This window comes from Stenella coeruleoalba (assembly GCF_951394435.1).
Source record: "Stenella coeruleoalba genome assembly, chromosome: 9".
Lineage (NCBI taxonomy): Eukaryota > Metazoa > Chordata > Mammalia > Artiodactyla > Delphinidae > Stenella > Stenella coeruleoalba.
In genome coordinates this window covers 51355390-51367479 of record NC_137155.1, presented here as the reverse complement: position 1 = coordinate 51367479, position 12090 = coordinate 51355390, and the positions used below count along the sequence as shown (strand labels likewise).

The 12090-nt window shown below is 37.6% G+C and overlaps 1 protein-coding gene across 1 annotated transcript in view; it reads left to right on the top strand.

Moving 5' to 3' along the window:
* The window catches only part of CLDN12 (claudin 12), a 106157-nt gene that overhangs the window by 36518 nt on the left and 57549 nt on the right, over window positions 1-12090 (top strand). The gene's annotated exons all lie outside the window — the stretch shown is intronic.

The window sequence follows — 12090 nt, the reverse complement described above, 5'->3', positions numbered from 1 at the left end:
TGGTAACACTCCAAATGCCACCATCAACCCTTAGAAATGACTGTCACTAAATTCCAAGAATTTTCATTAGTACTCCCAGATCTAGAGAGATGCAAATTGAGTGGGTGTCCTGTTCTTCACCTGTTCTGAAGATCTACAGAGAAATGGTTTCGGAGGAGAAATAAGAAAAACAGAGAAACTGAACAGTGGATCTGACTCTGATGGAAACACAAGTTCCTGGGCTACAAACTAGATTTAGGGACAGATCTACAATCCAGAAATATTCCCTGTATGGAAATGGGATATATCTCCAATTAGCTAGAGTGAACCTTGGCAGTGGAAAATGATAAAACCTCAGAAGAGAGTGTAGAGCCCAGATATTGTAACAAAGTCTGGCACAGACTCACCTGAGTTCTCTCCCTTTGTCAAATACTGAGAACAACCAAGTGAATAGAGCATAAAATACAGTAAAACTGTAGTTTGTCAGAAAAAAAATTTCAAGGACAGTGGTAAGGTGGTCAAAATGTCACTTCTACTGTGTCAACACAAATAGAAGGTCTGAACAGAACTATCTCATCATTAGTAAGATGAAAATAGACAATATAGAACCTATGCAAATACTGCATAGCTAACAGAATAAATAATTGAGTATATATATACTCCCATGCAGAAAAACAACTAATCTGTCCTAGAAGAAAACAGAACTCAAGGAACAGATGAAAATTTCCCCACAAGTGCTGAGCTAGAGAACCACCAAATGAGAAATAGATTCCGTGAAACATATGTCAAAGTCAAGATATCAGAATGAGATGAAAAGGCAGATTTCTCCAAGGAAATGAAGGCTAAGTAATTTGAACATGAGGCAAGGCTTCCAGGTTTTCTCTTTATTTCTGTAGTACCCATTTGTTTATTTCTGTAACGGTGAACACACCAAGAATATTTGTCATGCAGACTCTACATATACTTATTGTATTGGACTCTGGTAGCTGCCTCCTTCCTCTGCCCTCTAGCCTAGCGTGTGCTGATATCTGGGGGGAGGTGGGGCTACATTGTCTTTCCCCTGGTAGATTTCTCAGTCTCTTCTATCACCTGCATACCTGATTCCCAGTACTAAGTTCCCTATGTTATATATAATCAGAGTGATTTCTGTCACTCACAGACCCTTTCTGAGAAAGGTGTACTCATGGATATTATTCAGCAAACGAATATAAACTAAGGGGAAATGTGGGATTCAAGAAAGATTAGTAAGCAAAGAAACCAGTAAAACGTTTATAAGTGATTGATTACAAGTCAATAGCAATTTAAATACATTACCAGTCTAATAATAATTGATAAGGACTTAATAATAATTAAAATTCCAGATGATTCCTACCTGGGGAATGGTGTGGGAAGGGAAAGGAAGAAAGTTAAAGCATATTAGGATCCTTATATAGGTAGAGAATGTAGATCCTGATTAAGCAATGATAGAAAGAAGAAGATAAAATATATCTCTCAAAAATTTTTAAGGAACTGCTCATATAGAAACAGAAACAGGTGTGACTTCAGGGTGTGACTAGAGGAAATAAAGCAACAAAGAATAAATTGATGGAATAATATATACCTTGCAAATGCTAATGAAAAATAAAGCAAGTGTAGCAATATTAATGTTAGATAACATCGAATTTAAAAAAAAATCTTTAAGTAGACGAATAAGCGATATTCTGTACTGATGTACAGCACAATACATGAAGATGACATATTATGAAACTTTGTTCACCTAACAACATAGTTTTGAAATAGATGCAGTCAAAGGTGATAGAAATAGAAAGAACATTTAACAAATTAAAAGCCATATGGACTCATTTTACATGCCTATATCAGAAATCAACAGAGTAAATGTAAGGATGTAATATAGAGAATAGTAATATATGAAATCTTGTTATCTTCCCCCCAAATTTTTCTCTTAGCTGTTCATCAAAAAATTTTAATTCCAGGTAAACTTTAGAATCAGCTTGTCTGATTCAGTTGTTCTATTTTTTAAAATTATTAATTAATTCTTTGCACTGCCAATCAAAAAGAAAGTTTTTGTTTTGATATCTGGTATAATATACATTGACGCCTGGCATCTCTAGGTATTTGAAATTGTGATCCCTCATGGAAGAAGAGAAGAGGAACAAGGATGGAATTTTATGTAATAACAACATTTTAGACATTGATAGAGGGAATGGAACCAGTCAGGAAACTCAAAAAGGAATGGCCAGAGGTGTTCCAAGAGAACTAGGAGAGAATGATGCTGCAGAAATTATGAAAATGTAATCAAGAGGAAGGAAGTGACTGGAGAGAAAAATACACAAAAAAATTGGGTCTTTAAGAGAGTATAGGAAGAATCTGGTCCTGAGAATGCTGTGGAAATAGCTAGTACCTCTTTCTTCAGGAACAGAGTAAAAGAAGAAAAGAAACTATTGCTTCATGTAGCACATTGTCATGTAGGTCAGCTGTCCCTCATTGGTTCTTCAGTAATAGCAAGAAAGACTATAAGAAAGATTGCTGGTTAGTTATACAAATACTCAGTCTAAATCTCTGAGATGGACCCAGATTGGGTCATTCACTGACATGAAGTTCAGGCTAAAGAGAAGGGAATGAGGCCATGAGGGGCAAACAGATCTGGAAAACAATGGAAAGGTCAAGAAGAGTGAAGGTCTGAGTCATGTCAAAAGGCAAACGAGAGGAAAGGAGAGAAGATTCTAGTCAGAGACTAGAATATTGGTATTTAAGATTTCATGGTTGCAGTCATTTGGAATGATGGCAAAATCCAAGTTTAGATCATGGAAATAATTTGTTTAAAGTAAGATGAAGCATCAGAGTTTCTCTGGATGGTGGAATTTCAGCTGATTTTTATTTTTTTATGTATACTTATTTCTTATATTGAACATGTGTCACTTTTATAACTACATAAAGACAATCCTGTTTAAATTTTTGAAAAGTTGGAGACAGAGGCTCCGCACTACCCCTAACCCTCAAGTTCCAATCTGTAAATCGTGGAAGGAGGATTCTGATTGGGCTGACTTGCTCAGATTGCTTCTCCCTGGATCAATGAGTGTGGTGTGGGATTAGCCCAGTTTGATTCAGGTGCGTAGCTTTAGATGCCTGGTTGGGACCAGGGAGTTAGTTTAGGAGAGGAAAGTTAATTTTTAGAACTTACTTGGCTAATCCAAGTTGGATGATGCTATTTCATATTTTTCTGAGTAACAGGAGAAAGTAAGGAGTTAGGATTAGTGAGAAATGGTATCAATGAGAAAGTGTCTAGACATATGAAAATAATAAAGGAAAATGCTCAGGGTATGGATACATTTGCCATGAAACAGTAATGACTTAATGAAACGCATTTTATATAAAGTTGAGCAATAAATAGGCTTTGTATTTATATTTTTGTACTTAATTTTTTTGCAGCATGTACTGTATGGAAAAATTGTCAATTGTGCACAGAAAATAATAAAGTAAGTTAACTTTTATGTGAGGAAATTGTCTTGGGAATGTTATAAAGTCACACAGTTTACAGTTGTAGTCTAAAAGATATGCCAAACTTTGCTTTACACAATTTTTTGATAGTAGGAATGACTAATAGTGGTTATTAAGAAGTATTTCTGCATTTCAAACCGTTCCTTGAGAATCTAGAAATAAACAAAGGAAAAGTTTAGTGCAAACATGTACTTGCTTCTAGAAAATTGTACTTCAAAAACAAAACAATTTTTTGTTTGAAAAAATTATACTTCAATTTAAAAAAAAGAAAAGAAAAAACACACTCTTTAGTCTGGTTCAAAACCCATCACAATCTGAGAAAAGTTTACCTTTCCAAATAATTCCACAAAATTTCATGACGACAGATTTCACTCCTGCCGCAGTGGAAACCTGTTCTTTATTCTACTATAGCTTCTGTGTCTAAAGCCCTTCCTTCCTGCACAGATTTTACCTTTTCTTCAAAGCTCAGACAAATTCTTCCTATTCTCTGAAAGAAATCTTAACCAATCAACTAGAAGTGAGTACTTTCGCTATGAACTCCTATTACATTTATGATCTGTTCCACTCCTTTTGAAATTCTAATACTCTTCCATTTAGAAACATTTGTTTTTTATACAGTGGAAATATTATACCTGCCAGTTAAATTTTCAACCTCTAGAAAACAATGCTTTATATATCAATGTAACCTAACTTCCATTATATCTAGCATTTGCCCATAATTAGTAAATGCTCTTTTTATGCTCTCTATGTCCACTACTTTAAAATCCCTCTTTGCACAATAACACTTATTTAATATTTTTGGCCAGTATAAGTATTAAACCATTTAGTTTATACAATGTTAACAAACCATTAAACATTACTATGTACCTTCCCCTCTTCTGCATTTTTTCATTTTAATGATATTAACCATCATTCTAAAGTCTGTTAGCTGACTTCTCACTTGTCACTCTCTTAAGGGTCTGAGGTTAGCATGGCTTTGTATTTATATGGGTCATCTTCCTTAGCTACAAGAAAAAAATTCATGTAATTTGTCTTAAATTACGCATTACTAATTTAGAGATGTTGAATATATTCTACTGTTCCTCTGGTTAATTTGAAGTTCTTCTCTTTGAAGACTTTTTAGTCTTAATTAAGGAATTAGTCAGGGACTTTCTTGGCGGTCCAGTGGTTAAGACTTCACCTTCAAGTGCAGGGGGTGCAGGTTCGATCATTGGATGGGGAGCTAAGATCCCACATGCCTCCAGGCAAAAAAAACATAAAACAGAAGCAATACTGTAACAAATTCTTCAAATTCAAAGGACTTCAAAAATGGTGCACATAAAAAAATAATCTTAAAAAAAATAAAAGGAATTGGTCAAATTTTTTTGAGGTAACTGACAGACACCCAACTCAAACTACTTTATTAAAAAAGAGAATTTATTAACTCACAAAACTGGTAAGTCCAGTGTGGCCTTGACATCATGCACAGCTGAGTCTTAAAGGATGTTATTCCCATTTCCTCTCTCTCTTTTCATCTCCCAGCTCTGCCTCACTCTGGGTATTGACCTCATTTTCTTCTATGGCAAATGAACATTTTCCATATAGCTGGGGAAGAGGCAGGCTCCCAGCAGACCTCTCCCAATGCCTGTATACAATTCCACAGAGGATTCTGATTGACCCTATTTGGGTCTTATGTCCAGTCCTGCACTAGTTACTGAGCCAGAGGGATGGGCTACTCTGAGTGCCATTGCCTGGGTCAGGTGATTCCAGGAGGAGGAAAGTGGTGGAGCATAGCTGACTGATAGCTGCAGACCCACATAAAGGTGGGGAAGAGATCCGAAAAGGTAAGAGGGTGTGGGTTACCATAGGAAGAAGGATGGTGACACAATCTGGGCAGACAGAGAGTAAAAAAATAAACTACCTTAGGCTACTGTGTTTCACTCTTTGAGCTTTCAGGAAGTATTTTCTCCATCCCTACATTTAAAAAAATGCTCCTGTTAATTAATGCAACCAACCCTCAAGTAAAATTGTACTTACCCAGAGTCGTTGTCAGTTATTGCCCCCCAGCTATAACTTTGGAATGTCAGAGAGATGTACGTGGTGTGCAGACGCTCTGTTGAGTTTCCCTGGCCAAGCAGTGAGTTATTGGTCACCAATCTGGCTGCCCCAGGCTTAACCTGCGAAGGAGCTCCCTTTTCCGTTGTTCTCTGAGCTCCTATCAGAGAGAGGCACAGGGAAGAATGTCTCTTCTGGGGACTGCACTGCTTTAGGAGCTCATGTGCTGTGAACCTGGTTATCGCGGCCAGGGAATCAGCTTAGCACTAAGTGACCACAAACTCTTCTCTGACAGGTTCAGGTTTTTTCTGGCGTTTCATCTCCCTTAAAACCCTGCTAGATGGCATGAACTTGATTCCTAAAAACTCTGAGATCTAATAACCAAGGCCTGAAGTCTCTGGGCTGTAATCCTTGAATGTAGACTTTGACTTTGAAGTTCCAGTCTTTAAGCAATAGTCTAAGAGGACAGGATCCATTTAGCCAAAATGGCTTCAATCTTAAATTTGCCTTCATTTGACCTCTGATCTTGGTTAACATGAAACAAAAGTTTGCCTGTGATATATCTCTTGCTCTCAGGCAGTGTCTAAGGGGTGACTTTTTACAATGGAATGTGTATCCTGCTGGTCTCAGGATATACAGCAAGAAGTGATTGGGAGGGGTCTGGGATCAGTCTTATAGGATTGGTTACCAGCATAGAACCAAATTGATTACATTAGAACCTAAGCTTCCCTATTTACTAGGTATGTGACCTTATGAGAGTCATTTGACTGCTCTGTGCCTTAGTATCCTCCTCTATAAAGTGGATATAACAGTACCTAGCTTACAGGGTTGTCATGAAGATGAAATGAGTTAATATATATAAAGGGCTCAGAACGGTGCCTGTCACGTGGTAGGTCCTATGTAAGTGACAGCCATTTTTACCACTCTGTCCTCATTTTTTTTACTCTTCCATGTTCTAGTCTTATCTTCCACGGTGGTTACCACCATTGTACCTTGCTTTTGCTTGCTTCAGCAAGAGACTTAGAATTCAATATTCCTATTTCCACATGATCATCTGGCCACCAGTGAGCAAAAAGGGGAAAGGGGGTAAAACAAGGCTGGTTGAGAGCACCACCAGGCCCACATGTAACAGAAGAGGAATCCCCAGAGGCCTAAGTGTGAATGCTGCAGACAAGGGGAATGGGAAAGAGTGTTAGAAAGAGAGAGGGAAAAAACAAACAACAACAACAAAAAACACCCTATCTTCTGAAGTCATTATTACTACTTTGTGAAATAATGTCTTAAATTTAGTTCTCTAACTACAGAGCCTGAGAAAGTGATTCAGGTACATGTGATTTCTTGAGTGACTGCTGTTCAGCAAAATTCTATGAAGGAGTACGGGACCCAGAGAAACTAAGGGACAAGAGCCAAGCAAAGATGTGATCTCAGCCAAAGCCTACACTGGCCTGAACCATGGGCAGCCCTGGGGCAAAAAGTTACATAGCAGAGTTGTGCCTGCCTTGAGGCAAGGATGTCCATTGTTTGGAACCCCATATACTGGTCAATTCCTGACAGAGGTCAATTCTTGACCACAGGCAAGATGGTCCCTATCCACAAGGACAATGCAAGAAGAAGGGCAGCTTGAGCCGTTGGCAGTCAGCACTCATTGCAGCTAGGTTTGTGTGCATGGGCCTGGTAAAGTGGATCTGGTAAAGCGGCAGACCACCAACAGCATCAACTACAAATGATAATAATAAAATAATGATGATGATGATGATGGCTGTTATATATTGAATACTTATTGAACTAGTACTAGAAACTTACTGGGATTGTGGTTATTATACTTGGACACTGCTTTTATTTTTTTTCTTTCCAAATACAGTGTTTTTGGTGCAGTGAAGAAAGGGCTTGCAAAAAAATTTGTTTTCCATATTTCGGGTGTCATTTCAGTTCTATATTTTGGTTGAACTGTCACGGTGAGTTGTCCTTATTTGAATTTTATGTACTTTTTTTTTTTTTTTTTGTGGTATGCGGGCCTCTCACTGTTGTGGCCTCTCCCGTTGGGGAGCACAGGCTCCGGACGCGCAGGCTCAGCGGCCATGGCTCACGGGCCTAGCCACTCCGCAGCATGTGGGATCTTCCCGGACCGGGGTACAAACCCATGTCCCCTGCGTCGGCAGGCAGACTCTCAACCACTGCGCCACCAGGGAAGCCCTGTACTTTTTACAATTGATTTGCAAACTAGTGATTTGCTACAATTGAAGAATTATAAATTATTATATTTGCTTTATTAAAATATAGCAAGTCTGTTCATTGGTGTTTCCTCTGATACAGACTGATACTGATTGTTTCCAGCCAGTGTTGGTTCAAACTAGGTCAACATTCATTCTGATTTGTGGATGCCTTACCATACCAATTGTTAAATACTTTAAATTTCATCTCTAAAGTACTCTGATGTACAATAACCATAACCCAGTAAAGGGAGGTTTGTGTTCTTAAGTTGTTTTAGAAACTCCAGGAGTTTCTTGTAAGCTAGTCCTGAGGACATATTGAGCCCAATAGCATTATTAATAACTTATATTTCCTCAGCTAATGTGTTCAATACTGAGAATTGACATTCAGAACAATGACTCCCTGGGACTGAACTCATCGCAATCATTAAAGAATCTTTAATTTTATATCTGTAATGTTGTATTTTTGGTTTTTTTAAAAAATTGAAGTGAAAAAATATAAATTTTGCTCACAAATCCATGTTTTCTTCAGAAACCATCAGGTAAATTTAAATCATAGTTGTAGCAAAGAACCTATATATAGCAAGTGACACTTCATGTATTTAGTATGAATGGGGAACCCTAGTCTCCTACTTCATCTTCCGCCCTGCTAGTTTCATTTTACAGGTACACCAGGCTGATAAGTTAAATAGTATTGAGAGGGGATACAGTTTACAAGTGTGCTGGAAATCTGCTTTCCCAGCAAGCATTGGCTGCCTTTTTGATAAGGAACTGCTGAAACTCAAACAACAAACCATCCCCTGCTACCTACTATTTTATCTTCATAGAAACAGCAACCTGAGAGATCTATTCTTTCTGTTGAGATATTGCCTGGAATGAGTCTAGAGACAAAATAAAGGAAAAAATAAGCCTGTGGCCTAATAGTTTACCTATCTGGAGATAAAGGACATTAAATGTTTCCTCTTTTTAGCAACCCAGATTATTTTCAAATGTTAGTGATTATTGCATTAAGAGTAGTTTTATTGGAGCATATGATGTATGTTACTGTATCATTTTTAATAATGACCAGTGCATTTGTATTTAAGAATCAGACTGCATGATATTAGGAACGATGAAACTATGAGAAATTATTAACCTTCTGTTAGCTTAAAATATATTTCTTTTCATACATTTCAGTTGACATGTTTGGATTCCTGATGCTTCTACTCATTGCAGTATTGATTATAGTGTTCATTTGTCAATGCTTCATCTATCAATATTACCTGCAGACGAATGTTCCTTTTATCCTTAGTAAGAATGCACTTTAGGATAGTATCATTGAAGAGAATGCTAAGCTAGTAATCAGTAAATGTTTTACCTTTTTTATGTAATAAAAATAGTATATGCATCCATATGATAAGGAAAAAATTTTCAAAAGGTACAGAAAATTATAAAATAAAAAGGTTATTCCAGGACTTTCCTGGTGGTCCAGTGGTTAAGAATCCACCTTCCAATGCAGGGGACATGGGTTCAATCCCTGGTTGGGGAACTAGGATCCCACATGCCGTGGGACAACTAAGCCTGCATGCCACAACTAGAGAACCTGCGCCTGCGTGCTCTGGAGCCCGTGTGCCACAACTAGAGAGCCCGCATGCCACAACTACTGAGCCTGCGTGCCACAACTAGAGAGAAGCCTGCATGCCGCAACAAAAGATCCCGCGTGCTGCATATCCCACGTGCCTCAACTAAGACCTGACACAGCCAAAAATAAATAAATATTTAAAAAGTAAACTCCTTACCTTATTAAAAAAAAAAGTTTGTTTTTCCCACTCCCCACTCCACCTCTGACACCTCCTCTCCAAAAAGAATCCCTTTAATATGATTCTATTTGTATTTCTTTTTTTGGCTACCTCCATGTGTTTGAACAATATGGTTTTATCTCCTTTTCATGATTTCTTAACTTTACATGTTATCTATCAACTCCCCATCATGAAAGCTGAAAAATTTGTCTTGCACTATCCATATTTTTTTGTTATTTTGCTGTTAGGGGATATTATTATTTTGCTTGTTTTTTTTTGTTTTTTGTTTTTTGTTTTGTGGTACGCAGGCCTCTCACTGTTGTGGCCTTTCCCGTTGCGGAGCACAGGCTCCGGACACACAGGCTCAGCGGCCATGGCTCACAGGCCTAGCCACTCCGTGGCATGTGGGATCTTCCTGGACTGGGGCATGAACCCATGCAGGTGGACTCTCAACCACTGCGCCACCAGGGAAGCCCTATTTTGCTATTTTTGAATTGTAACTATTGTTGTTCATTACTAGCTCTTAAGATGCCTAATCTTTCTTCTGTTGGTTATGTTTTTGACTTTGAGTAATCCATTTAGCCCTCTGTTTCTCTATCTATCAATACTTCTCCCATTATTTAAGATAAGAAAATTTGGAACCCTGTGTTTCCTTCTACCTGTCCTCTTCTCTCTCTAGCTCCTAAATTCTGTAAGCTTTCGCACTCATTTGACATTGTCAAGTGTATAATATTTACATTCTGTTCTGTAACTATATTTATATCTTGAAATGCTTACTCTGTAGTTTGACTCTAAAATGCCTTAAACTAGTAAAATAATAAAACATATTATGATTATGTGAATATTGTTTAGGAAACAACTGAAGTGAAAATAGGAAAGGTAATTCTACGTTACTAACCTGCATTGCTTGAAAGGGAATTACCTAGTGTTAAGATCAAATAGAGTCTCTTTCCTTACTCTCCATTTCTCAAAGTCATGATACATTTCAGCTTGTTTCATGTTTACATTGTGACTTTCCTATACAGCTTTTGCATTTCCTAGAGTTTTAGTTACCTTCATTATTTCTTTTTTTTTTTTTTTTTTTTTTTGCGGTACACGGGCCTCTCACTGTTGTGGCCTCTCCTGTTGTGGAGCACAGGCTCCAGACGCGGAGGCTCAGCGGCCATGGCTCACGGGCCCAGCCGCTCCGCGGCATGTGGGTTCTTCCCGGACCAGGGCATGAGCCCGTGTCCCCTGCATCGGCAGGCGGACTCTCAACCACTGCACCACCAGGGAAGCCCCATTATGTCTTGTCAAGAAGGACACAGGACACTTTATTCCTATCACTGTGATTACTCATCTAGTATTTGGTAAAATATATTCATTGTCTTCTTATAGATATTCTTTTAAAAGTCCTGTGACTTCCTGTTATAATTTACAAAAATTAGTTTCTTTTCACTGCTCTACTGAGAAGAAATTTTTGGATCCCATATCTTCCTTTTTTTTAGGATTCATTTTTTTTCCCTTTTGCTGGAGTATATTCTCAAGTAACTTTTTCAAAAGGAGTTCACAGAGGTATGGAAAATATTTTCATAGTCCATACACGTTGAGAAGTTTGTTTTTCTTCATTCTCCTTCAGGCCAACACAGTATTATTTTCTTTCTTTAAATTGTATACCTTTTTCAAGAAGGACCCAGAGACAAGATAGAAAGATCCATAGATAAGGCAGAGGCACTTTAATAGGCCCATCTGTAAGTAAAATGTGCCTGTATGAAAAGATAAGTGTTGGCCAAATGTTCTGTTTGCTTACTTAAGACCACTTCTTTGTCTAGGACTTTGTATTTTTCTGGCTATGAGACCATATATCCTTTTCTTATTAACATATAAAGATAAAAGAAAGAGTAAGATGGAAGATAATTCCTTATTCTTTACATCTTAGAAAAAAAATATACCCAGAAGGAAGAACCAGTAAGGGTACATTACGTATGTGGCAAGAGTCTGTGACAAACATGTTGCTTTATATATATATATATATATATATATTTCCCCCCAACCCACCCCAGGATCCTGGTCTCTTATAAGTGTTATCACTTTTTTGCATAGTGCTTATCAGTAAAGTGGCTAATTATTCCCAGAAGAGAATAGGGGCCTGAGCAAATATCCATCACTGAAGTTTCTGCAGTTTAGAAGGAAAACTCTGAAGAATCTCTGCAAATATGGGCCAACAACTGCCCTCAGTTCTGGTTTAGCTCTGCTATTCATCTGCTATCTCTTCCTTTTTGATTTCTTCTAGAGATCTCCTAGACCTTGTTAATTCCATGAGCACTGCATTCTGTTAGAGGAATTTGTCTTATTAAGGGCTTCTTGTATTTCATAATCCAAAGATGCTGCTTGGGTTCCAGAAACATCCATCTTTCATTAAAAAAAAAATGAATGACTAATGGGGCATCAAAAGATTGATTACTACATCTGATCTAATAGTCTTGTTATTTAGCAGATATGATTTTAAGTTAAAGCACTTTTTAAAGTTCCAAGTGTTAGAGAACATAAATGTTTAACCGCTTGTGTACTCACTGCCTCCTTTGACTCTCATCTATTTTAGTAAATATTTA